Source organism: Meriones unguiculatus, chromosome 4 (genome assembly GCF_030254825.1).
Source record: "Meriones unguiculatus strain TT.TT164.6M chromosome 4, Bangor_MerUng_6.1, whole genome shotgun sequence".
Taxonomy (NCBI): domain Eukaryota; kingdom Metazoa; phylum Chordata; class Mammalia; order Rodentia; family Muridae; genus Meriones; species Meriones unguiculatus.
This window is the reverse complement of record NC_083352.1, coordinates 111412317-111439483: the sequence shown is the minus strand read 5'-3', so window position 1 is coordinate 111439483 and position 27167 is coordinate 111412317. Positions and strand designations below refer to the sequence as shown.

Below are 27167 nucleotides of genomic sequence, written 5' to 3'. Positions count from 1 at the left end.
TGCTGTGAGCCACACGGCCTGGTCTGGTTTAAAAGCTCCCTGCGGGTTTCTTACGTGCAGCCGGGGCTGGTTTACAACAGCTCTCCTTGGCTGCTGAAGATGCGGAGAGCGCGGAGAGCACGGGTGGCGACCTTGGCGACCTTGGGGATCCGGGAGGCTCAGGTGTGCGCTCAGCCCCGAGCTTCGCACGCTGCGGCCGCTGCAGTGCGCAACGGCTGCCACTAGGCGGCGCTGCGCGCTCGGCTGGCGTCCGGTCCTGCGACCGCACCTGCTCCGCCTCCGCCAGGCGGGCCTCGGGGCTACGGCGGGCTGGGACGGGGCATTGTGCTGTCGCGGCTCTGGGACGTCGACCAGTACGAGCCGGTGAGCAGTGGGGCACGCGAGTTGGCGCTCTCCCTGACCCCGGGGTCCCGGGCAGAGGTAAGAGCAGTGGGTGCGGAGGGACGGCGCGGACTCCTGCTTGGAGATCGTGGCCCTGAACCGGGGGCCGGGACGGGAGGTCACCTTTCCGGAGCTGTGGCTGCCCGGGGCCACCCAGAGTCGCGCCTGCCCCCTTTTGCAGCTGACCGAGGTCCATCCCCTCCCGGGTCCATCACCGCCTGAGACCACCTCCACCCCAGGACCCGTATCTTCTCCTCCTGTTTCCATGCCTACCTGGGACCATTTCCACCACGGGACCCCTATCTCCTTCCTCTAGTCCCCACCCTGGTTCCATCGCCACCTGGGGCCCAGATCTTCATCCGGGATCCCTGGTCCGAGCCCTTCCTGGAGCCACCCCGTGAGAGTCTCCAGGGACCCACCCCCCCCCCCCCAGGTTTTCAGTGCACGGGGCTGAGCACGCCCAGAGCCACCACCCTGTGCCAGGCAGGGCCCTAGGGGTGCCGCCTCGGTTCTGCTCCCGCAGGGTCTCAGCCCCCTCAGCTCAGCCTGCGCCAGATGCCCGAGTGTGGGCCACGTGGGTTCCAGGAAGCCCCGAGGCGCCGGGCAGCCTCGGTTGCTAAGAAGAGAGAGACCGCGTTCCGGTCGTGTTTTCTATTTTGAACGCGTAAACACAAAGCAGTTCTAAAACTAGACTGTCCAGCTGTGGCGGGCGGTCTGTTGAGGTGTGTGAAGAAAGTTCCCACCCAAGTTCTCCACCGCCCCCTTCTAAAACCCCCCGCGGCGGTACAGGAGAGTGTGAAAGAAGGGTGAGGGCTGTTGATGAGCGGCGTGGGAGAGTGCCCGGAGGGGGTTCGGGTCAGGGCTAGAGATTGCAAGACCCTGTCTCAGATAGTCAAGCACTGGGCTTGTGGCTCAGCTGTAGAACTCTCCTGTGCACACGGCTCTGGGTACCATTCCCAGCAACACACACACACACACACTCACACTCACACACACCAGTAGAAAGAGCAGTTAATCTGAAGGCCTGTCACAGCTCAGTGTCACAGCACCTGCCCAGCAAACTCCAGGCCCTGGACTCCATCCGCTCATCTCCAGCAATGTCAGTAGGACGATTTGAGGAGAAAAGGCTCAGTGGTGAAGACCCCTTGCTGCTCTTGCCAGGACCCGGGTTCCACTCCCAGCCACCCACACTGCCTGTAACCCCCGGCTTTGGCAGATCCGATACCTTCTTCTGGCCTCCTTGGGCACTGCGCACACCCAATGCACAGAAAAAGGGAGAGAGCACACACAAAAATATTTTTTAAAAATAAATTAAATAAAACCAAACCTTTCTAGTCTGGGGATCTGTCCTTGCAAAGGTCCGGTGTTGGGACAGAGCTGACGTTCTAGGGGGCTGAGAAGAGATTTGCTGGTGGAAGGGTCGCCACTGGGGGAGCTGAGGCAGGGGGCGGGGCGGAGCCGTGCAGGCACCTGGCAGCGTCCTCTCCAGGAGAGGAATCAAGTTGGAAGGCAGCTCACCAGTTCCACATTTTCTCCTTCCCTTACTTCCCCTTTGGGGGACAGGCAGTTCGGGGGGGGGGGGGGGGTTCTCTGGAAGCACTTGCTGGCAGGGGGGGAGCCAGGTGTTTGAAGACGGAAGTGGCTCCCCAGCTCCTGCCCGCTGGACCTGAGCCATCCAGACCATTTTGCTCTTGCTAGGACAAGGCTACGTTTGTCATGTTCCAGATTGAGGTCCTCAGAGCAAAACAGCCAATATCTTCATCCCGGCCTCTCTGCTCGCTTTCTAGAGTCCAGCCCTGTCCAGCTTGTTGATGGCTGGCTTTCCTCACCCAAGGAGGGTCACCTGGACCTCCCCTGAGATACAGTAGGCTCCTCACAGCCGTTTGTCTGTCTGCCATTGTTACTTTTGAGACAGTCTCACTCTGTATCCCTGGCTGTCCTGGAACTCGATCTGTAGACCTGGCTGGCCTCGAACCCCCAGAGATCTGCCTCTGCCTCCCGAGGGCTGGGACTAAAGGCGTGTGCCACCACACCTGGCTGTACAGAGGTCTGCTTTGATTGAGGGTCTGGGAAGGGCCTAGGGCATACAGACTGGAGGAACTTAGTTGAAGAGGACCCCCATCTACACGGCTAAGCCCAGCTTCATCCACGCTGGGCTGAAACCTCCACAGTAGATGCTTTGGGCTCACCCACCCTCCAGCCAGCAACCCCCCATCCTTGCTCTGAAAGTCAGCCCAGTAAGACCACCAGCTCCCAGGGTGAGCTTTGGTGTGTCAGGGCCATAGGAAGTAGAATGTTCCCATCTCACCAGGGACCAGAGTGGCCAGGAGGGGAAAAATGAAGGGGCCACATGTCCCCACGTGTCCTCACATGCGAGGTCTTGGCTTGAGTGAGCAGAGAGGGCTGAAAGAGCCCTGTGGCCTGCTCATGTGTGACCAGTATTCTGGAGACTGAATTGAGGGTTGTGCTAGGCCAGTTCCTGTACAGGGGTTTGGTTTAGTTAGGCTTGATTTTTTTTTTTTTTTTTTTGAAACAGAGTCTCATGATGTAGGCCAGGCTGGCCTCAAACTCACTATGGAGCTGACAGTGACCCTTGAACTCCTGGTCCTCCTGCCTCCACCTCCCCAGGGCTCCGGTTGCAGGTGTGTGCGGCCACACGGTTGGCTGAGGCACGCTCCTGCAGTGCCAGCACTCAGGAGGTGTGACTGCAAGTCAGAGCCAACAGGTCTACAGCCTACAGGTCCGTATAGTGAGTACCCAGCCAGCCAGGGCTGCACAGCAAAATTCTTAGCTGTGTCCTCTCTCGTCACCACCCCAGGGGCCCCTGCTGTGGCTCCTGTGAGTTGCTGTTCTCTCTGATTCTTTTTTTTTTTTTTCATTTCAATTAATTATGTATACAGTGTTCTGCCTGCATGTGTGCCTGCAGGCCAGAAGAAGGCACCAGATCTCACAATAGATGGTTGTGAGCCACCATGTGGTTGCTGGGAATTGAACTCAGGACCTCTGGAAGAGCAGCCAGTGCTCTTAACCTCTGAGCCATCTCTCCAGCCCGTCCGATTCTTTTTTTTTTTTTTTTTTTAATCACTACAATTATAAGAAGAAATGAAAATGTTTGTTTAAACCATGTGTCGGTTTGAATGAAAATGAACCCCATAGTTTCACAGGCAGTGTCATTATTGGAAGGTGTGGCACGAGAGGGAATGTGGCCTTACTGGAGGAAGTGTGTCACGAGGGTGGGCTTTGGGGTTTCCAGGCTCAAGCCAGGCCCAGTGTCTCTCTCTCTTCCTGCTGCCTGTGGGTCTGGATGGAGAACTCTCAGCTCCTTCTCCAGCATCATGGCTGCCTGCACACTGCCATGCTCCCTGCTGTGACAATAATGGACTGAACCTCTGAACCTGTGAGCCGGCTCCATGGTCTGTGGTCCTGGTGTGTCTACACCACAGTAGAACCCTAACTAAGACACCATGTCTTGCCCTTTGACCCCTGGGCCCTGGGGTAGTCCGGTTCTAGGTGTTGGGTTGGAAGACGTCCAATGGGGAGAGGGGAGTAAAGACATCATAAAAACCAGAAGCCAAGAAGGACCAGAGCCAAACAGTGTCTTCTGGACACGACAGGACCCTGCACTGAGGAGCACACGGCAGCTGTGGCTGCCTGCACAGAGCCTACACAAGGTCAAGCCATGAGGGGGCTCACAAGCCCTCACCCCCGCCCCATGGAGGAATTACTGGCATTTGATATCTGCTGGGGGGGGGTGCAGAAGTTTCCCCTGAAGGTATTGGCATCTCTTAGGTCTCCCGTGGTCAAGCAGCTGTCCCCAGTCCTACCCGTGAGTATACAGACCATACGAATTGGACTCGGTTAACTTGGAAAGAAAAAAGAAGCCGTGGAGTTGTGAAGGGATAAGGTGGGGGGTGTATCTGGAAGTGGGGGGGAAGTTAGGAGGAGGAATGAGAGGTGAATATGATTAAAATACAGGGTATTCTCAGAGAATTAATAAAATGGCATTAAAGGGGCTGGAGAGATGGCTGAACAGTTAATAGTGCTTGCTGCTCCAGCAGAGGACTAGGGTTCAGTGCGTAGCACCCCTGTGTCTTAGGCGCTGTTCCGTTGCTGTGAAGAGACACTGCAACCAAGGCGACTCTTATAAAAGACAGCGCTTAATTGGGGCTGGCTTATAGAGGATTCGTCCATTATCTTCACACTGGGAAGCACGGCGGCAAACATGGCGGCACACAGGCAGACATGGGATTGGAGAAGTAGCTTCCAGTTCTACGCCCTGATCCATAGACAGAGAGCAGGAGCCTGGGTCTTGCATGGGTTTCTGAAACTTAAAGCCCAGTGACACACTTCCTCCAGCCAGGTCACTCCTCCTCCGACAAGGCCACACCTCCTCATCCTTCTCAAATAGTGCCACTCCCTGGAAGCCAAGCGTTCAAGTACAGGGACATTTTTAGTCAAACCTCTACACCCCGTAACTCCAGTTCCAGGGGATCTGGCCTGTGCGAGCATTGCAGTCACGCAGTGCACATACATACACAGGAGCAAACCACTCATACACACACACACACACAAAAAAAATCTTAAATTTTTTTCTTTTATTTATTTATTATCGGCTGTGTGAGTTCAGGTGCTTGCATGCCATGGTACCCATGCAGAGGTCCCTGACAGCCTTTGCTGAGTCCGATTCTTCCTTCCACTAAAGCCCAGACTAACTTGTAGCCTTGTCTCCCCTTCCTGGTGAGCACGGCACCACCTGCCTGGAAGACTTCCACTTTTTTCTTTATTTAACTTTTATGTTTTGTTTTCTGTGTCTAGGAGCTTCACCTCTGCGTATGTCTGTGTACCAGGAACACGCCTGGTGCCCACCGAGGTGGGAAGAGGGCCTCAGGGCCCAGGCCTAGCAGTAGGCAGCGAGGTGTTGGGAGGGAGACTTCCTCTCCAGGGAAGAAAGAGGCCCAGCTGCCCGATGGTCGGGCAGTGAAGAGAAACGAGGTGCTGGCAGGCTCTGAAGTCTCTGACCTCAGCAACCAGGCACCTGCCTTTGCTTGGCAGTGGGAAGGGACCATGGGTGGAGCAGCTCTTTGTCCCTCCCCTAGAGGCAGTGCCAGCCCCTCCAGGACGGGGAAAGAAGAAAGAGAGCGTGTGTTCACTGGTTGTCCCCTGCCTGCCCCTTAGATGAAGCTGTACCCCCTTCTCCAGGCAGAACAATTTATGCCAAGGGAGTTACAAAGAACAGAGAGGGGCTGATGAAAAGGTGCGTGGGCCGGGGCCTGCGGGATCCTTCCTAAGGCCACTTAGGAGATTATCTTGAGAAAATTGTCCTGTGAGTGATTTGTGAGCCTGGTGGGGTGGCTGCCCTTGAGTGCTTCCTGTGGGTTGGAAATATTTTGGGATCACTCCTCCATTAGCAGGGCCAGGCAGTAAGCCTGTCTTTGTGCCTCCCTGCTTCTCGGCACTACCCTCCGTCTCAGGAGGCAGGCGGACAGAGAGAGACCAGAGCTGACAGGCCCCAACCAAAACAACACAGTCCGTGCTGCGGAGAGACAACCTTCCTGGCTGCAGACTTCCGCTCTGAGGCTAGAAAGCTTAATTCTGGCTTTGGTATTTACTAGCTGCTTGTCCCCGGCAAGGGAAGCAACCCTGCAGTCCTCAGCCCCTACAAAGGAGGTGAGAATGGCACCCATTTGAGGGTTTTCCTGAAAACGTGCAAGGTGACCCCTACAAGGGTCTACCCATCTTACCTCCCTGCCGTGTCCCCGCCGTGTGCCAGAGGTCTACTTCAGGACTCACTGAGTCAGAGTGACAACCTGATTCAAGGGAGTGGTGGCAAGGGCAGAAACAGAAATACAGCCCCTTAGCGGGTCCCTTGAGGTTGCCCTGCTGGACGGAGAGCAGATGGACTCACACCCAGGACAGTCCCGGATGCCTGTTCTCTCCATCCTCCTTTTCCTCCCTCACTCCCATCTTTCCACTTCCCTCCCCGCTGGACCGCGAGCCTCGGGCATGCCGGGCGAGCTCTGAGCCACTGAGTCCATCTGGCATGCCTCTCTGGAGTTTTGCATTGAGGTGTGGGCCTCCAGTCCTCTGAGCTCCCGGTCCCACAAAGGAACACACCGGCAAAAGGGAGAGTAGCTTGGCAAGTCAATTCTTTTTGTAAAAAGCGGGCACCAGAGCCCAGACCTGCTGGGTGAGCACCGCAGGGCTAGATGCCATCCAGCTTTTATTCCTGACTGGGTGGTGGCTGAGACTCATTCCATCCAGGGAAGCCCCACCTTACATTTTTGAGGCAGGATCTCTCATTGAACCTGGAGATCATCTGTTTTGGCTAGATAGGCTAGCCACGGAGCCCCAGGAGAACCTCCTACCTAGGAAACACCTTCCCTCCCCTTTCTCCTTCCCCTTCCTTGCCCTCCCCTCCCACCTCCCCCCTCCCCTCTCCCCCACAGGGTTACAGGTGTGCAGAACAGTGCCTGCCTTCATATGGATCCTGGGGATCCAAACCCAGGGCCTCACCCTGGTGCTGCGGGCACCTCCCCACTGAGCCATCTCCCAAAGACATCTGCAACCTGCTTGATCCTCTCCAGTAGCTTGTCTCGGCTGTGTTAGTGAGCTTGAAGGCTGCAGACTCCAGCCTGCCTTTGACCCTTAACCTCTCTACTTTAGGTGTGTGACCTTGGACTAGTTAAGTCCCCTCTCCGAGATGCCAGCTCAGCAGCATTACAGCAGAGGGTAAGGGCAACGTTGCCATTTCTTCACAGGATTCATTTGTTCTGCCTCTCCCAAAAGGTGTGTGGGGAGGATGGCCTGGGGAGGCCTAGCCAGCCCTCGGTGGGTGAGGTCAAGCTTGCTGCCAGCTACCCGCTCTCTTAAACACGGTTAAGGAGCTTTGGGAAAGGGTGGGGGTCCGCCAGGAGCTGGACAGCTCATTCCTAATTCTTTGCTTCAAGAAAAAAAAAAAAATGAAGGGGTTTATCTCCCTGGAAACCATTGCTGATGGCAGGACGCTGTCTTTGCGGGCGAGGGAGGTGGAGGCGGCTCCTGGCTTTGGAAGAGTTTTGCAGCCTGACTGACAAGGTGAGAGTCAGCTCTAGAGGTTTGAGTTCAGCCCCAAAACTCCAGGCCTTTACTGGAGTTTTCTGGGGCAGCCATGTTGGAGGTGATTTAGCAGCCTGTAAGAATGGGACAGTGGCCAGCGGGGAGGGAACAGCCACATGCCTGCCCTCCTCTCCCCTCCTCCTCCCTCCCCTTCAGTGCTTTCTGGGCAGCCATCTTGATTTACTCCTTCCCTCTGAGATGGTTTCTATCCCACCAAGGAGCCTGGAGCCGGCCACAAGGTGGCACTCTCGTGTGTGGATGCCGGTAGTGAGGCAGCGGGGAGCCTGAGACTATATTTAACTCTCCTCAGCTCCTTGAAGCTTGCCCTGCAAACATGGAGGCCGCCAGGAAATGGCTTCGGGCCTGTGAGGCCCCAGAGAGGCCTCTTGCCCAGGCAGAAGCGCTCGGCCTGTTTCTGTCAGGTTCCCTTCCCAGTCCCCCTGGGCTTTCTCTGCCTTACCAACACGACGGTCTCCTAGCTGGCACCCTCTGGGATGGGTGAGAAAGGGGCTGTAAGATAAGGTTCCCCAATGACCCTGTAGAATCCCTAAGGGCAATCAGAATTTTCTAGAAGGGTCCCAAGTTTACGACAGGTAAACCAGGGAACGCTCCTGTGAGGTTTCCAAACTGTGGCTGTCCCCAGAGCACAAGACCCGGGATGGGGAAAGAGTGAAGGTTCAGACGGTGCGGAGAGTATCTGGAGAAGTCTGAGAAGCCCAACCGGTAAGAGTGATGTAGGCTCAGGTATTAACCGAGCACCTACTTTGTGCCAAGCAGCGTGACTTCCTTGAATAAACATTTCTGTCTCCTCCCTGGGCACAGCAGTGAGTGATTCAGGGGCCTCGGGATGTCCTGTGAGGGTGTTACTATCAGAGCCAACCTTTTCACTTCAGTGGGTCCAGGTGAGAGCGGGGTCCCCTGGAAGGTTCTGACAGCTTGGATAACCAGTGGGCCGAGCAGGCCCGGGGCGTTAGGGGATGAAAAGACTCTGTCCATCCTTGTTTCCACGGGCTCAGAGACCAAGTTAGGCCTAGTGCTGTTTGTGGGTAGACTGGGAATAGACTTGGGGCCTTCCACGGATCTGCCCATGGGAAGACCAGACAAGCGTGGCTCTGGTGTACAAGGGAGGCTGATGTGGGTGAGGAGCCATTTTGATGGCGGCAGCAGGGGTGGGGCTGAGGGGGATGAAGAGGATGAGAGAGAACGTGCTCAGAGCAGAGCAGGATGAGAGAGCGTGCTCAGAGCAGAGCCATCTGGCCTGGAGACCGGAAGCCTTGGGTTGTGTTGGCATGCGACTGTCAGCCTGGCCTTTGGGAGGTGAAGCAAAGGGTCAAAAGTTCAAGGTCATCCCCTCTAGTAGATTCCAAGCCAGACTGGGCTACGTGCAGCCCTGTCTCAGAAACAGACACGGTGGCAGCCGGCAGCCACCCCAAGGGCGCTGTGAAATGCCTGGGTTTGCAAGGCCTGCAGCTGCCTGGGAAGTGGCCAGCTCCTCTGGGCACTCAGAGCCCTGGTAGCCTCAGGCCCACCCTGTGCCCAGAGCAGCCGCCTCCTTCAGCCTCCTCATGACCTACATGGAGAAAACTTCCTTGTTGGCCTCCGCCCAGCGGCTACATTTGGCTCTCCTTACAGGGGCCCAGTCATGCTGGACAGTCTGTGACGACCTCAGCACCCCCTAGCCAGGCTCCCCGGCGGGAGGAGAGGGTGGGGAGGGGGTCTGCTGGGTGTCAGTCTCACGAGGCTCCTCAGTTCCTCCTGCACACTTGGGTGCCCGTCACCAGACAGGGAGAGTGGGCGGGGTGCGAGCAAAGAGCGGGTCGCTTTCTTTTCTCAGACTCCTCTACCAGGGGTGTTCCAAGTAACGCGGACTCCGTGGACTCCGTGTTAAAGAGACTAGCGGGCGAGGTGGGGACTGTGGTCAACCAGAGGGCAGCTGTCCCCAGCTTTAGCTGTGTGCGGTGGAGTCGTCCTTTGAGGTTTTCGCTGGAAACCGCCCCTCCCCCACCCCCACTGCAGCTCAAAGTGAGGCATCTGGATTTGAGATCCTGGCCTCTGTGGGGCCACAACCCCGGGGTGGCCCTGACAGAGCCAACCGCCTGGAACTTCCCATCCCCTGCAGACTCTGGGACCCTGAACCAGCTCTCCTGCCTTATGTTTCCTTTAACCAAGATGGAAGCCTAGTGGTTAGGAAGGTAATCTCAGTATTCAGGGCACTGAGACGGGAGGAATGCCTAGTTAAAGGCTAGTTAAAGGCCAGCCAGGGTTTTCATAGCAAGACTCTACCTCGTAGAACAAAAAGCCAGGCATGGAGGCCCATCACTTGGGAGGTTCGAAGGTATCAGGAGTTCAAGGCCAACCTTGACTACCATGGAATTTAAGAATAACCTGGGCTACATGAGATGCTGTTTAAAAAAACAAAACAAAACACAAAACATAGATTTTCACTCCTGCCTGCCTGTCTGCTCGCTTCCCTTTCTCTCTCTGTCTTTCTCTCTTTATAAAGTTTAAAAAAAATTATATTAACTACTTTGTGTGTGAGAGAGAGAAGGAGGGGAGGGGGAAGATGGGGAGGGAGGGAGGGAGGGGAAGCAGGCAGCAAGTGTGACGATCAGAGGACAGCTTTCGGCTGTCAGCTCTGTCTTTTCATCTTGTACATGGAGTTGAGGATGGAACTGGGGTTGTCCGGCTTCTGCAGCAAGGATTTTATATGCCACCTGGCTTCGCCAGGTGTGGAGAGCCACGCCCATTGTGGGGAGGTCCTCACGTTGTGGGGTTCCCATTTGGGAGTGTTTTATTTTGTTTTGGGACAGAGATTCTGCCGACATTGTCCTGGAGCTTACTACGTAGCACAGGCTGGCTTAGATGTTACTGTGTATAGCCCAGGCTGACCTAGCTGATGCTCAGTTTCCACACTTCTCGGCTTAAGGAAGGAGATTGCAGGCGTGTCCCACCATGCCACGCTGTTCTCATAAGTGGCTCACCCTTTTTTCCCCTTAAACTTACATTTTTGTTTATTATTTTATTATATTTTGTTTTTTGTGTGTGCGTGTGTCTGTGTGTTCCCCAGAGGGTGCAGGTGCATGCATGTGCACATGCTCTCCCGATAAAGCACACACGTGTGCCACAGCTTCAGTTTAGAAGTCAGAGGAGATCCTGCCAGAGTCTGTTTTCTTCTGCACCGGGGATTGAACCCTGGTCCTCAGGCTTGGCGGCAAGCCCCACCCCTGCTAAGCCATCTCAGCAGCTCCGAGGTGCTTCACCTTGGAGGCATGTGCAGTGCGAGTGGAAGGCGTGCTTGGTATTTTATTGGTTTATAATCAATTTTATTGGGACATTATTCTCTCATTCAGGTTGGCCCAGGCTTAGCTGTCTTTCCAGGGCACAGAACCCAAGGCATCACCCATGCTCACCAGCCCAGTCCTCCCTGATAGGGCCTGTTCCAACCCTTGACCTAGCCTTTCCTCGGTGGACTCACACAGCATCTCTCTGTGTAGCCCTGGCTGTCCTGGAACTCGCTCTGTAGACCAGGCTGGTCTCAAATGCAGAGATCTGCCTCCCTCTGCCACCCGAGTTCTGGGATTAAAGGTATGGGCCGTCATGCCTGACTAGAGTCACACTTGAATTTCAAAGTTGGAAATAAATACCCCCCCAACCTATATGGCTGTGAATCGCTGACATATCCAGGCCCAGAGAACCCTGCCTCATCCCCTCCAGTCTCAGTGGACAAGTGCTGATGTCTGTCCTCATCTCACAGATGAGGACGCTGAGTCCTTAGCACTCTGGAACTGGCCTGGGGTCTTAGAAGAGGACAGGTCCAGAAGCCACGTGGACAGACTCAGGTGTCACCCTCCAAACCAATGTGTTGCCTTCTGGGACCAAGTAGCCCTGTGGGTGTTGGGCTTAGGGCCAGGTGCAGGAAATGGTGGTGCCCTGACTGGGATGGGGGGGGTTGGCAAACATGGGAAGCCATTCGGAGAAGCTGGTCAGACACAAATCAATGGGGTTCCACAGGAGAACGGCAAAGAGAAAGATGCAGGCCAGTGCTGGGCGGGTGTCGTCCTGTAAGAGTGAAAACAGATTTTCTGTGAGCGAGCCTCACATTCAGAGAGGTGGAGAAAGGAAGAAAAAGTTACACTCTCCGGCACAGGTTTGTCATCCCAGCTACGGAGGAGGCTGAGGCAGGGGAACCACAAAATCAGGGCCAGCCTGAGCAACCTGGCAAGACCCTGTCTCAGAACAAAAGGTAAGGTCCGGGAGATGGCCCGAGGGCCTGAGTTCAGGACCCCAGCCCCCACATTAAACCTGGGCCAGGAATTCTAGCACCGAGGAGAGGAGGTAGAGAGGGGAGCATCCTGGAGCTCCAGGTTCAGTGAGAGACACTGTCTCAAAACATAAGGTAAGAGGGCCAGGCATGGTGGTGGCACACTCCTTTAATCCCGGACTCAGGAGGAAGAGGTAGGAGTATTTCCGTGGGTTCTTGGACAGCCAGGTCTGTACAGTGAGACCCTGTCTCAAAAAATAGGGTGGGCAGCAGCAGAGAAAGACACGAAACAATGACTCTGCATGCACATATGCTTACACACACACACACGCACACACACACACATGCACACACACACGCACCTGCATGTAAAAACAACAGTAAATAAAAAGAGTACCACACGGCCACAGGGAGCCCTCCAGGGCCGGAGGGACCTGAGACGTTCATTCTTAGCCCAGCACGGCTGCGTCAGCCATTTCCTCCTCAAGTGTGCTTTCGTGGTTCCTATTTTCTCTTATTCACCGGCGCTGGCGCCTCTGGCTCTCACTGAGCCTCTATGTGTTTGTGCGCTGCTGGGTCAGCTTTTAGGAGTTTCTGTTTCTCCTCCAGTTCACCGTGACAAATCTTCACTACATTCCCCAGCCACACCTCATGCTCACGGGTTCCCCCGTCTTTTCCTCTTTCACGTCTTTATCTCTCCTTTTCTTACTTCCTAATTATACCTTCCATAATTCTGTTTGCTTGTTTGTTTGAGACAGGGTTTCTCTGTGTAGCCCTGGCTGCCCTGGAACTCACTTTGTAAACCAGGCTGCCCTGGAACTCACCTCAATCCATCAGCCTCTGCCTCCGGAGTGAGTGCTGGGATTAAAGGCAATTTAATTTCATTTAATTGGGGAATTTGTGACCACTGAGCCAACTCTACAGAGGGGGGGTGCTCAGAGGAATCCCACAGAGGGAAGAGAAAAATACCGCCACCCACGAGGCCACAGGAGAGACTAAACCACACCAGACAACTTCCCTGAGATGGTGCTTTCACTGAAAGAGTGGTGGTTGGTTTTTTGTTGTTTTCACAGAGGGTTGTTGATACTTACATGCACGCAGGCAAACGTACTCATGCACGCTCTCTGACAAAGCAGGCTTCTAAGGTAGAGCCACTCCATAGTGATTAAGGAGGGACTGTTCTCAAGAGGACATTACGCTTCTGAACACTTGCACCAGAACACAGAGTGGTGCTCCCAGGAGAGCTGGGAGAAGCTGCTTGTGTGTGTGTGCGTGTGTGTGTGTGTGTGTGTGTGTGTGTGCGCTCGGGGGTGGCAGGGAGGAGGAAGGTCGAGGTGGGACAGGTCACAGTGGCTAACACAGAGACTGAACGAGTCAAAGGGCAGAGAATAAGTGACTGAGTGCTCAGCCCTAAATGCTGACCAGGACATGCATATCATTCACATGCATGCCTGTCCTAGCACACACACACACACACATACACACACACACATACACACACACACACATACACACACACACACACACACACACACATACCACAGGCTCATGGAACATTGCGAAAGAAGGGCAGAGAGAACGCCAGTGCCCGAGGATGGGAAGGGTGCTGTGAGACGCTGTCTTCGGACACCCTAGGGCTGTGGCTGTCACAGCAGCTGTGGTGACCTGCACAGGAACTTACTACACAGCCAAAGATGATCTTGGAACATAACCATGGTCCTGACCACCCTGCTTGCTCGGCATGGCCAGATAGGTGTGTTCTAGGCCAAGTTGGTGTTAAGAAACAGTTTCCTGGATCCAGCCATCTCAGGAACAAGTTCCATCTTGCTGACAGGGTCAAAACTGAGTTCGTATTCCCAGACCCCAGAACCCAACACCTGTCTTGCTTCTTCAGGTCTTTCATGTTTGCCTGTTAATCAGTAGAGGAGGTAAAGAGGGAGGTTGCCATTATCTACTCTCTAAAGTAAGGCATGCAGCTTGTAATTGTGCTGCCTGTCCTGACTTCAAGCTTGCTCACCCCTCTGTTCCTCTAACACTAAATTCCAGACCAAAGTCCAAGACAGGACATGACTGTAAAGAGCTGAGTCAAGGGTCCTGAAACCAGGTGACCTGGAAAGGCCCAGTCGCCCACATTTATGTCCTCGCTCAACCCCTTGTGTCAAAATATGATTGGTCAATGCTGCAGCCCACCCCCTCCTGTTCCCATCCTTTAAAAAATGTCGTACAATTTCCCTTTGGGGACACGGTTCAGATCCTAAACAGGCTGCATGCACAGAAATAAAGCTTGGGGGGTGGGGCGGTGGAGAGATGGCTCAGAGGTTAAGAGTGCTGGTTGCTCTTCGAGAGGTCCCGAGTTCAATTCCCAGCAACCACATGGCTCCCAACCACCATCTGTAATGAGATCTGGTGCCCCCTTCTGGCCTGCAGGTGTACATGCAGGCAGAATACTGTACACATAATAAACATGAAAAGGAAAGAAAAGCTTGCATTTTAAGGCCTGTCTCTGAATGAGTTTTCTTGGCTTCCACCCCTAACCCAACAGTGGGTAGACTGGGCCTGTGTCTCGAGTCATCCCACATCCCAGTTGAGGTGGGCCCTGCTTCCATTGTATGCGAGGCCCGTCACCCCTTGGCTCTCTGGTCCTCATATGCAGCTGGCTGGAGGCGGCCCTCATCACTTGTGCGACTTTACCTCATCAAAGCCAAGTGGGGACACCGGCAAGACGAAGGTGACAGCCCTCTCCATCTGTAGCAAGGCACTGGTTCCTACTGCCCCTTAGGGAGCATGGGCCTCGGGAGCAGGGATTGGTGAGAGGCTACAGACACATAACATGTTAACGCCACGGCCCCGTGTCCACAGTGGGCTCGTCGTGTCATCCTCACAACATTCAGAGGGAGGAAGACAAGCGTGGGGCCATCACTGTCCCCTGAAGCAAGAGAAGGCTGGCACTCAGGACAGCTTCTGGCACGCCCACAGGGGTCCTAGGCCCCATGCTCCAGGGCTGCCTTGAAGCCTTAGCTGAAAGTGCAGAGTCTGGGCTGAGGAGATGGCTCCGTCCTCAGAACATGTAATATAGAGCTGTATGTGGGGGTGTAGTTCTAACTTCAGTGCTGGAGAGGCAGAGACAAGGCTCCCTGGTACCCGCAGGCCAGCCTGCCTAGCCTCATGCTTGACTTCCCTCAAGAACAAGGTGAAAAGGCTGGCCGTGCTGTCACACACCTTATGATCCCAGGACTTGGGAGGCAGAGGCAGTCAGATCTCTGTGAGTTTGAGGCCAGCGTGCTCTACAAAGTGAGTTATAGGACAGCCAGGTCTACACAAAGAAACCCTGTCTCAAATAATAAAGCAAAACAAAAATGTGAATTTGAAGCTTCTTTTAAAAACCAAGAGACACTGTGAACCCTGGCTGCCTTTCTTCATAAGTCAGGTATCCTGTGGGAAGCCCTCGCGATACATGTGATTTTGCTGGCATTGTTAATAGATATTGGCTACAATTATCGACTTGTTAATATTAATTCTGGTGCGGTAGAAGCTGGCTTAGAGAAGAGTCGGGGGTTTCTGTGTCCGTCCCTATCACTAGCTCAGAACGCGAGGTAGAGGCCAGGGCTCTGCCATCAGGTTTGGGGAAAGGAGGAATTCATGGATCAGGAAATGGTTCATGGGTGGATTTGTGCACTGGAGGGGAGGAGGCTGGGCCCTACCTGGGTCTGTCAGCTTAGTCTGTTAGGAACAGCTTAGTCTGTTCCCAGCCCTAAGCGGTTGAAGGGACACGGTGACCTGGAGGAGCGTCACACACTGCTTTTCGGATCAGGATGGGGGGGGCACTTCCCAGAAGTCGGAGGAAAACATCCCACTTCTTAAGACCACAGTGGACAGAAAGGTGTGACGTCTGTGTCCAGGCAGACCAGCTAGGTTGCGTGCAGAGGACCCGGGCTTTTGTGTCCTTGCTTCCAGGAAGCTGAAATGGCCTTTAGAGTTTGAAGCTGGAGGAGACAGGTATTGTGTGTGTGTGAGTGTGCGTGTTTGAGTGTGTGGGGTGTGTGTCTGTGTGTGTAGGTCAGAGGACAACTTTGTGGAGTCAGTTCTCTCCTATCTTTCATGGGTTCTGTAGGTCAAAGTCAGGTGGTGACATGCTTTTACCTAATGAAAATTTTGGAAGTTTTGAAAATTATTTCTTAAATTTTTAAGTTCTTGTTCCTATTACCCAGAGTGTTATTTCTTTTTTCTTTTCTTTTCCTTTTCCTTTTTTTTTTTTTAAGCCTGGATAGCCCAGGCTGGTCAAGGATTTGTTTCAGACATTTTAAAATCAAGCTTCTATGCTGGTGTGGCAATGTATTTCTGCACACCAAGAAGGTCGTTGTGAGTTCAAGGCCAGCCTGGGTTGGTGGTGGTAAATAATAAGATAGTCAGGATGTTTTATCGGGGAGACTTCTTTATAGAAACATAAATTTGAAGCCTGAAATTCCAGTGAACGTGGGGTGGGCAGAAACGGGAAGACAGCCTGGGCTCACCAACTGCTGGCCTGCTCCAGGCTCAGTGAGAGACTTTTGAGGGATAAGGCAGAAAGTGACCAAGCAGGACACTGACATCCTTCTGTGACCTCCATACACGAGCATACACACACACACCCAGTGCATACAGCACACACATGCACACACACACACACTCACACGCACACACATGCCATATGCTGGTTAGTGTTTGTCAACTGGACACAAACTAGTGTCCAGGAATTGCCTTCGTCCGACTGGCCTGTGGGCAAGTCTGTGGGGCATTTTCTTCATTAATGTTTGATGTGGGAAGGCTCAGGCCACTGTGGCCGGTGCCACTCCTGGGCAGGCCATCCCAGGTTACATGAGAAAGCAAGCTGAAGTTGGGTGTGGTGACACACGCCTGTGATCCCAGCACTCGGGGAGGCAGAGGCAGGTGGATCGATGTGAGTTCAAGGCCAGCCTGGTCTAGAAAATGAGTCCAGGACAGCCAAGGCTACACAGAAAATCCCTGCCTCAAACAAACAAACAAATAAGAAGCTGAGCAAGCGAGTAAGCACCGTTCCTCAGTGCTGTCCGCCTCAGTTCCTGTCTCCAGGTTCCTGCCTTGACTTCTCATGATGATGGATTGTGCTGTGGTCATATAAGGCAAATAAACCCTTTCCTCCCCGTGTTGCTTTTGGTCAGTGTTTTATCTTAGCAACAAGGCCAGCACTACACACACACACACACACACACACACACACACACACACCCGCATAATTAAAACAAACTTTAAGAAGAAAAGGAGACTTCAGAAGCACGGGCAGCTCAGACTTTCACTTCGGCACGTCTGCATGGGCAGCTGTGGGCACATGCAAAGGCCAGAGACCATCATCTGTCTCCCTTGACTGTTCTCTACCTTGTTTTTTTGTGGCACGGTCTCTCTCTGCCTGGAACTCACCGCATCGCATAGTCTAGTCCAGAGGTCTTGCAAGCCCCTGGGATTGGCCTGTCTCTGTCTGTCAGTGTTGGAATCCTAAGATTACATGCCTGGGCCTATGTGGGGGCTGGGGATTTGAACCGAGGTCCTTTTGTTTTCATTGCAGGGGCCACTCACTCACGGAGCCATCACCAGCCCAAGCCTCACTTTAAAGTACTTAGATACCGTTCACCGCCAATTAACTGTGTGTGGAAACTGTTTAGATTTGTACAGCTGAGTGGATCGTCTGGTGTGTTCCACCATGTCACCCTCATGTGGCGGCAGAGGGCTGTTCTCCTGGGCTGTGGCTGCACCCTGTGGCATTTACAGAGGAACGAAGAACCAAGCGAATAATGATGGCCGCACCCGGCTTTCCTGTCTCCCTCAGTCCCCTCCGTACCCTGTGGTCCCACCAGTGACCTGTCTCATCCTCACACCCGAGCCTGGACACAGCACACGGGTGTCATTTCCCCTCACTGCACGGCCCAGAGAGCCCTCTCTCCCGGACTCCATCCCAGGGAAGCAGCCGAGGCCACCTGCCATCACAGGCCGATGGGACTTGGGCTCTGAGCTTGTGTTTTATACCGAGTTGGAGGGGAATTAGCATTCTTGTCAGCGGAGAGCTGAGCGGTGAGCGGGGAAGATAATTAAAACTTTGCCCCTGGAATAGCTGATTCATTTGAATTTTTACGGCTCACGAGTGAGCAGGGAAAAGAAGGGAGGGCCTGCCTCACCATCTCACCAAGCTGGGGTAGGCGCGGCCGCCAAGCCCCATGCCTTTCTTAGTGTGCACACCACGAAGGTGGCCTGAGAAACTACTGTGTGCCATCGAGGACCTGTCGAGGTGAGAAAGGCAGTCTGCTGTGATCCTGCCCCAGAGAGGCTCTCACGCTCGGCCACGTTGATTTTTTGGTTGCTATGGTAACAGGCTGCCAATACCTGGCTGGCTTCAAACAGCCATGGATGGACTGAGGACATGGCTCAGTAAAGAGAGTGTTGGCCCAACATGCCCAAAACCCTGGGTTCAATCCCCGGCACCACCAGTACCGAAAAACTCCAGTATGGGGGTGCACCAGCAGTCAGGAGGGTGAAAGTAAGAGGGTCAGAATTTTAAAAGTCATCCTGAGCCAGCCTAGACTAGATGAAGATAAAATAAGTTGAGCCCACATCTAAGTTAAAATCATGCATTATACACCTGTAATCCCAGCCTCTGGGAGGAGACAGACACAGCCCTGGACCTTCCCTGAAAGCTCACAGGGAGTCTAGCCTGCATTGCAAAGTTTCAGGGCACTGGGAAAGTCCCCTCCCCCTCTTGATAGGTAGCCCAGGTTGGCTTTGAACTCATGGTCATGCTGCTTCAGCCTCCTGAACGCCAGGACCGCAGGCTTGTACTCCCAGACTTAGATGACTGAATGCTTATCGTGCCATTTAAGCCAATCCCAGCATCCTTCCAGAACATTCTGTGCCTGTGAGCCATCCTTCCTGTCCCCTCGATCCTGATTTGTGCCCGGTAGGTGCGTTGCTGGGGACTGAACTGTGGGTTTTGTGCATTCTAGGCACGGACCCCACCAACTGAGCCAGACAACCAGTTCATAGAAAAACATACATTTGTCCAGCAGCTGAGAAGGCTGGACCAATCTGAGCTAATGTCACCACTGAACCCTGCTGGCCAGAGGCCCAAGTGACCACACTGTCACAGAGCTCAGGACCACCCCACCCTCACAGTCGATGGGACTCACCAGCTGGAGCTAAGAAACCATGAGTGACCCTCAGCACGTGGGCCTTCACGGCTGTCATTCAGAAAAGCTAACACTGTTGGGGCCCAGAGACCCAAGGGGCTGACTCTCCAGGTCCCAGCAGCTGGACACACAGAGGTGGCCTCTCTGTACTGGATGTTGAGGCCCTTTCTGGGCATGCCATGCTGTGAATCTGGAGCCATTGCAGTGTTCCCAGTTCCCTGCCGCCCTTTCCCCTGCCAGCTCAGCCAGCTGCTGAAGCACATCTTTTCTTAAACACACACACACACACACACACACACACACACACACACACACACACACACACAGATAGATAGATAGATAGATAGAGAGAGAGAGAATTTTATACCATGAGTGCTGTATCACTTCTACTCTGCCATCCTCTCCTCCCTCCAACATACACCAACCTGCTGAGTTCACTTAGCACAGCTCATACATGTGTTTAAGCAACATTCATTGTCAGTTCTTCATCTTGGGGTGGGGCGGACCCTAGAAGAGCTTTCCCCCATCCACGCTGGGGGAAATTGTGCAGGTCTTAGGTGGCCGTCTTGTTGTGGCTTCCTGGGAGCAGCAGCTTCTCCGTCCATCCTGCTTAGAAGCCACCATCCCCCGGCAGTGGTCCTGGTTCTCTGGCTCCTCGATGTCTTTGGCCTCATCGTCCACCACGTTCCCAGCCTTAGGTGGAGAGCTGTGGTATAGATGTATCATCAGACAGATCTGGGCCCCGTGGTCCGTTCTTCTCGGCCTCTGACCAGCTGGGATTTCTGTAATGGCCTTCATCTGCTGCAAAAAGAAGTCACACGGCACATTTCCACCAGAGAGAGGAGGGAGGAGATCACTGGCCTCCCTATCTCTCCCCTCCCCCCCACCCCCACCTCCAGCCACCAGAGAGGCTGTGGCCAGCCCCTCCCACCAGGCCTGTGCTGTGGGCAGAGGGGACTCGTGGAGCCCATGCTAGGGCCCAGCAGAGGCATATGGCCCCGGCTGGGAGGCCTGCAGCCCAGTCCTCCTGTCAACACTTTCTCCGTGGCCTTGACCCGCTTCAGATCTCCCCAGCTGGCATTAGGAGAATAAAATTGGGATGAGCTGCAGCCGGGCGCCAAGACTCCGGTCTAAGCTTTCCTGCCAGATGCGTGGGCCAAGAGGCCCCCTGCTCCAAGGTAGCAGCCCACTCGAGGTGCTTTCAAGAGTTTACACGTACTCATATGCATACGTACCCACAAACACACCCGTGCAAACTCACTTAAACACACACACACATACTGCCTTGTCACAAACGCACACTCATCCATACACTCTTAGTCACACACACGCTCATACTCATGTATAAACACTCACACAACAGGCTGACCCAGCCTTTCAGGCCTGCCGTTGAGGGCAGGTTCCACCATATTGCGTTCTTCTGGGTCTCTGTGCCGAGGCCGTCTGTTCACTCAGCCACCTGAATGCTCACGCCCCAACCCTCTAGAGGCTCCCAGGCCCAGGGCCCAGGCTTTGGTTGGCCTGTGAGCCTCACCAACGAAGCCTTCATGCACAGAACCTGATAACCGAGAACGCTTGGGCAGGGGTGTCAAGACTGTGATGACAAGGGAAGTGTGTCCGCAAGGTGACCCAGGGGTCAGGGAGGGTGTGACTCATCCGAGGCCTGAGGACAAACAAGCCACCCCAGGCACGCAGAGAGGGCAGGGAGGCAGGGGCAGGGGGCTGGTGGAGGCAGAAGGAGCCTGGCACCTGAGGACACACGTGAAGATCAGGGACTGAGCAGGAGAGCAGGCTGAGGACAGCGGCCTGGTGGACGCACGAGGCCTGTTCTGTGTCATGAGGGAAGGCTTCCTGAGGAGGGCTTTGCACCCAGCCTTTGTGGAACCTGCCCCTGCTATGTAAGTCTTTGCACTGCCCACCCGAAAAGGGAGGAGACAATGCTACCATGCTACCGCACCCTGTGCTCTTAGCTGTGCACACAGACGCGCACACACACACACACACACACACACACACACACACACACACACCAAATGTAGAGGAAGGCATGAAAATACAGCAGAAGCTACTTAAGTTGTTGAATGGTTCTGAGCCTGAGCATTTTTTTAATGCTATTTTAATTTAATTTTATGGGTATGAGTATTTTGCCTGTGTGTATGTCTGTGTGCTACGTGTGTGCCTGGTGCCTAGGGAAGCTAGAAGAAGGCACTAGATCCCCTGGGACTGGAGTTACGGATGGTTGTGTGAGTGCCGGGAACTGAATCTATGTCTTCTGCGAGGCCAGCCAATGCTCTTGACCACTGAGCCATCTCTCCATCCCCTTGTGCAGGTTTGTTGGTGGTGGTGGTTTGGTTTGGTTTTGACTGTGGATTTATGGCCGTCAGGGACAAGAACGGAAGATCTTTCAGCAGGTGTCCCACTGTGGCCCCAGCTGTGGAGAGGCGGAGACAAGAAGATCCCTGGGACTTGCTGGCCAGCCAGTCTAGCTGCCTTGGTGAGCCAAGGTTCAATGAGAGACCCTGCCCCAGGAAATAAGGCGGAGAGCAATGGAGTGAGGCACCCAACATAGGCCTCCTGTCCTCACGTGTGCCTCGGTTGCCCTTGGTCAAATGGAGGCTGAATACATGTTCACTGTGGGAGCAATTGGGTCTGCAGTGTGACCGGGGCCAGGCAGGGAGCCTCTGAGAACATTGGGGGTCTGGGTCTGGATGGAAGAAGCCCCCTGGGAGTGATTGAAGGAGCTCAGAAGTGTGTTCAGAGCTGGCGGGTGTGACATCACCACGTACCTCAGGCAAAGGCAGACATGGCGCCTTCCCACAGGCCCTGTGGAAGCGGTTGGGCTCTGCAGGGCTTTGCTCCTTCAGCAACTTGAATAGTATCGCCCAGCAGTGAAGGGGCCCTGCCCACACCTCCAGACCCAGCAGAGGAGAAGCCTCTGAAAATAAGTGGGAAGGGGTCAAAGGGCACTTTGGCTCTGCCCCGCACGCAGACAGGATCTTTCTTCTGCACACAGCTCCTCAGCTTGCTTCATGACCTGACTGCTCAAACAGCACCCACCTCCATCCATTTGCTCATTTCATTAGTTGTGGGACACACCAGACACAGCACACATGCGGGGGTCAGAGGATGACTTGTGGGAGCTGGTCCTCTTCTACATGAGGATCAAACTCAGGTGTCCAGGCGATAAGCGTCTTTACCCAGTGAGCCATCTTGCAGCCTCCATTTTCTGAGGGCCCGTTGTTTGCCAGACACTGTTGCCATGGCAAGCAGGAACAGCCTCCCCCTCTTGGCCTGTCCATGTTGCTTAAGGACAAGTGTCTCACATCCAAGTGTCGGTAGGCAGAGTTCACCTTCCTGGGCACCCAGTTCAGCCTGCAACTGATGGGGAGCCAGGGAAGGTGGAAGCCTTCCCTCCCTCCCTCATCTCCATTGTCCTGCTGTCTCCCCACGGCCCCGAGATGAAAACATCATCCTGCCCTTTCTCTGGGAAGAGGCTGAACCCAGGCAGATGCATGACCTCATTACGCGTGTGCAGGACACCATGCTTTCCAACCCCCCCACCCCGTCCCCTGCTCCCGTGCTTGGGGAACTTGCCCCTGTGCCTGCAGAGGCTTTGAGCATAATAGCTTGGGGTGCTGCTAGCATGAAGAAGGGGATCACGGATCCGAGCCTGGGTCATCAAGGCAGAGCTAGGTGCAGCTTCAGCGCCGTCCTCCCTCACGCTGCGGTCGAGTGCCTGCCAGGTCCATCGCGCTCACCTTGGAGGTTGCTGTATTGGCACCCACCCAACGTGGCCTCGGGACAAGACGTGGGTGCTTTTCCCCCACCTCACTTTCTACAGGATGAGACCATGGCTGCCAAGGGCATGTAGGTGACAGGCAGGGGAGAGCCTGGGCTTCGACTGCGTCTGCCTCGTTGGCCAATCTGGTCTCAGGCTCCTTGAGTTCTGCCTGGTATGTTGTCCCTCCTGCCTACCCCACAACCGTGGTATGTTTTATGTTATTAAGCTCATTTATCATCTTCAGTGTCCAGCTTCTGTGGCATTGTGCCTCAGGGGCCGCCAGGTGTTGACATCTGCATTAAGAATTTATTTATTTATTATGTATACAGTACGCCTGCAGGCCAGAAGAGGGCACCAGATCTCACTGTCGATGGTTGTGAGCCGCCATGTGGTTGCTGGGAATTGAACTCAGGACCTTTGGAAGAGCACTAAGTGCTCTTATCCTCTGAGCCATCTCCCCAGCCCCCTCCCCCCCACGCATTAAGAATTTGAAATACACTGTTTATCTCTGTGTGTGTGTTTGTCTGCATATGCGTGCATCACATTATGCTCGGAGGTCAAAGGCTAATTTTGGAGAGTCCATTGCCTCCTCCTTCCTATCCAGGGATTGAACTCTGGTTGCTTGAGCTGTAACTGGCTTTCCCTGCTTGGCCGTGTCTCCCCCACCACCCCTTTCCCAGACAGGGTTTCCTGTAGCCTCTGCCTGTGGTGGCTGCCAACTTGCTGCCCTTGAACTCCTAATCCTCCTGCCTCTGCCTCCTGAGCGATAGAGAACCTGGCCTCCGCTGATGCGGTCAGATGGTGCACCTAAACTGGACTCAGGCTTGCATTTTCCGCCACCCCCGCCCCCACCCCAAGACTTGCGTTTGCTCCCTGCCCCCAGTCTTGCTGGCTTGGAAGTAGCAGCTCCATTGTGGCCGCGCCTAGCTCAAGGTTAAACACTGCTGTTGAAATCCTCTCGGGTGACCTTTTCTGCCAGCCAGTGACAGGGAAGTCACGATACATCCTAAGCTCTGTTCGTATTTCCGGGTGACCACAGGTGGCTCTCAATCTTCCTAATGCTGCGACCCTGTAATTCAGTTTTTCATGTTGTGGTGAGCCCCAACCGTAAAATTACTTTGTTGCTACTTCATTGTTGCAATCTTGCTACTGTTACGAAGTGTAAGGTAAACATCTGTATTGTCCTGCAGTCTTAGGTGACCCCTGTAAAAGGGTCATTCCGTCCTGATCCACAGGCTGAGAACCACTGTTCTACAGTACATTAGAAAAAGAAGGGACAGCCGGGTGCCATGGCACAGGCCTTTAATCCCAGCACTTGGGCGCAGGGGCAGATGGATCTTTGCGTTTGAGGCTAGCCTGGTCTACAGAGAGAGTTCCAGGCCAGCCAGGGCTACACAGAGAAACCTCTCTCGAGAAAAGAAGAGAAGGAGGAGAAGAGGAAGGAGGAGGAAGAATAATAATAAAAGAGAGAGACGAAGAACATGGGAGTTACTCCTAGCCTGCAAATGTCCTGACAGCGGTGGCCTGGGTCCTCTGCTCCTGCATCCAGGGCCCTCCTGTCACCTGTGGTGTCCCCCATGCCACCACACTCACTGCTGTGCAGGAGCAGCAGGCACAGAGGCGGCTGAGAGTGGAGATGGAGCTCTGAGCTAGGCAGGGCCAGTCCCCTGCAGTCCCCTTCTCCCTGTCCCTGGCTCACCGGCTCCTCATGCTGGGACATGCCCCTCTAACTCCTCACCACCCCCCTCCAGCCTGTAGTGACCTGTCTTCCTCAGGAAGCATCCTCCCAGGTAGCTGAGTCACAGGAGCACCGTTGATCTCGGGCCCGGAGGGCTTGTGTAGGGAAGGCAGCACAGGCGAGTGTATTCAGAGTCCCGGTTGTCCGCGCTGTCTGTCACAGCTCCCAGGGTGCTGGCTGCACACCCTGGCTCCGCCCTTCCCTACACATGGCGTCTCTGTTTCTCCTTTACTGATGAAGAACGGTGAGCGGCTAAATGGCCCACCGGTCAGGCAGTGACAGAACTGGGTTTGCACCGTGGTCACCTGACGGTGGCCGCTGCTCTGCTTGCCGCCTGATGTTCTGAGCCCTGGGCCTGCCTTGGAGACCCTGAGAAGGCTCTGTCTACCCCAGATCCCCCCATAGCCAAGCTGCCAGGCAGATGCAAGCCCATGCCTGCCCAGCCTGGTTGGACACTGCTTTTAGTGTCCAGCTGGTGCCTTCAGGGTCTAGACAGAGACCTTTGAGAGGTCTCCAGCCTTCTCCTGCTGCTCCATGAGAAGATGAGGGTTCAGAGAAGTGCTACTTTTTCTTTCTTTTCTTCATTTTTTATTTTTGTTTTTTTAGGCAGGGTTTCTCTGTGTAGCCTTGGCTGTCCTGGATTCGCTTTGTAGACCAGGTAGGCAGTGAACTCCCAGAGATCTGCCTCCCAGAGTGCTGGGATTGCAGGCGTGTGCCATGGTACCTGGCCAGAGAACTGTTACAAAAAAAAAGTTTTAATTTTAAAAATGTGGGTTGGGGTTACTCCATGTAATAAAAAACAAAATGACACAAGACAAAACAAACTAACAAAAAAGCCCACTCTAACCTTAACCCTAACCAGCTGCCTGTGCAGAGTGTCTGAAGGTCTCTGCTGCTGTGCCAAACAGGACCACAGACCAAAGCAGCTTGGGAAGGGGAGGGTTTAGTTCATCTTCTGTTTCCAGGTCACAGGAACTCAAGGCAGGAGTCTGGGGTGGGAGCTGATACAGAAGCCATGGAGGACGAGGCTTACTGGCTTGCTCCTAGCAGCTTGCAATTTGATTTCCTACACAACCAGCCCCACCCAAAATGGGCTGCAGCCTCCCACAGCAACCATCAATCAAGAAAATGCCCCACTAGTGTGCCTACAGGCCAGTCTTAGGGAAGTGTTTGGTTTTCTCAGTTGATGCTCCCCCTTCTCAGACGACCCTACCCAGTGTCAAGTTGGAAAACGTCAACCAGGACACGGGCTTTGATTCCCAGCTTCTGCACGGTGGTTCACAGCTATTCCTATCTCAAGTTCCAGGCGATCTGGTGGCATTTTCTGACCTCCATGGGCACCAGGCATTCGCGTGTACACACAGGCAAAACGCTCACACGCATAAGATCAAATAAATAATCTAAATCTGTATTACATGTGTTTGTGTGTATGTGTGAGTGTGTGTGTGGGGGGAGGGTTACACGTGTCTCACACGCAGGTGGCGTTCGGAGGATGATCTGTGGGAGCCTCTCCCTCCACCACATGTGCTCTCGGGGTCAAACTCTGAATAGGGCCTCCAAACGTGGACTTGGGGACATCAGAGATCTCAAAGGCCAGCTCTGAGCAGAAGACAGGACGGGTGGCCTAAGACAGACGCAGCCCTCAGCGCTTAGTTGTGGGCAACAGGCATGCCAGCCGCAGGGGACAAGGCCAGGCTCGTTCTGGTTCTCAAGGCGTGTTCTGCATCTGTCCCACTTGAAATGGAAGCACAGAGAGCTTAAGTGGCCTAAGGTCACAGAGTTGGGCACTGGGAACCCTGTTCTTGGTCTACGGTTCCTTGGGAACTTATGTCTCCCCGGAGGATATCAAGCATGGCCAGATCCTGAGAAGATTCAGCAATAGTTGTGTCTATGGCAGTCCAGTCTGGTCTTGGGGCATCGGGGGGGTGGCTCTAGGAAAGGCTGGGGACACGGAATGGGGTGATAAATGGGGTCGTCTGGACTCAGAGGAAGGGTCACCTTTGGCCTGTACGTGCAAAGGCATGAAGATGCAGCTGAGCTTGGGGCTTGAGAAGTGGCAGGACAGTGAGCGTCATTGAAGGAGAGCCCAGTGGGCAGAGCCCGAGGCGGGGAGTGTCACAGGGACACATGGAGTTTAGCACTAACCTAAGAAAAATGTGCAGCCACAGAAGGTGTTACCGGACGTGGGGCCACAGTCTTCGGGTTTGGGACACCAGATTTCAACAAAACCAGTTAGAGCAGCTAAAGTCTGATGAGAGGCAGCAAGGGAGACTTGTTTAGTGTGGCCGACTCAGGAGGAGGCACAAGGATCCAGGGACTCCCCAAGACCTTCGGGGTCCTGACCTGAGGGTGGGGTCCCCATCTTCTCAGCTCCGGTTCCTATGCCATGTCACCTGATTGCTCGTTAACCTTTCTCCAGGTGACCAGCCCTTCCTCGGGTTGCCCCTCGAAGGCTCCAGCTATCTATTCTTGGGGTCCATTCTTTCAGTAGTCTGAAAGCTACAGGGAGACTCGTGAGTCTTTAGAATGTGCCCACTCCTGCCAGACAGGCTGGGTAGAGCAGGAATGGAGGCCTCCTCAGAGTCGGTGTGAAGGGAGCTTCGAGCCGGGCCTGTAGCCACACAGCAGAAAAGACCAGGACAGGTGTCTTGCAGCCAGCCTGGCCCTGCCCTTAGCCTGTGTACCCAGAGGCTCCGCTCACTAATTTGTTGTAAACCACTG

The 27167-nt window shown here is 54.3% G+C and overlaps 1 long non-coding RNA gene across 1 annotated transcript; it reads left to right on the top strand.

The window, feature by feature from the left end:
• Positions 1 to 293: 293 nt before the first annotated feature.
• On the top strand, positions 294 to 17848 carry LOC132653521 (uncharacterized). The gene is made up of 3 exons (XR_009591252.1): positions 294 to 420; positions 7045 to 7110; positions 17316 to 17848. It is a non-coding gene; the product is annotated as an uncharacterized LOC132653521 (long non-coding RNA).
• Positions 17849 to 27167: the final 9319 nt, after the last annotated feature.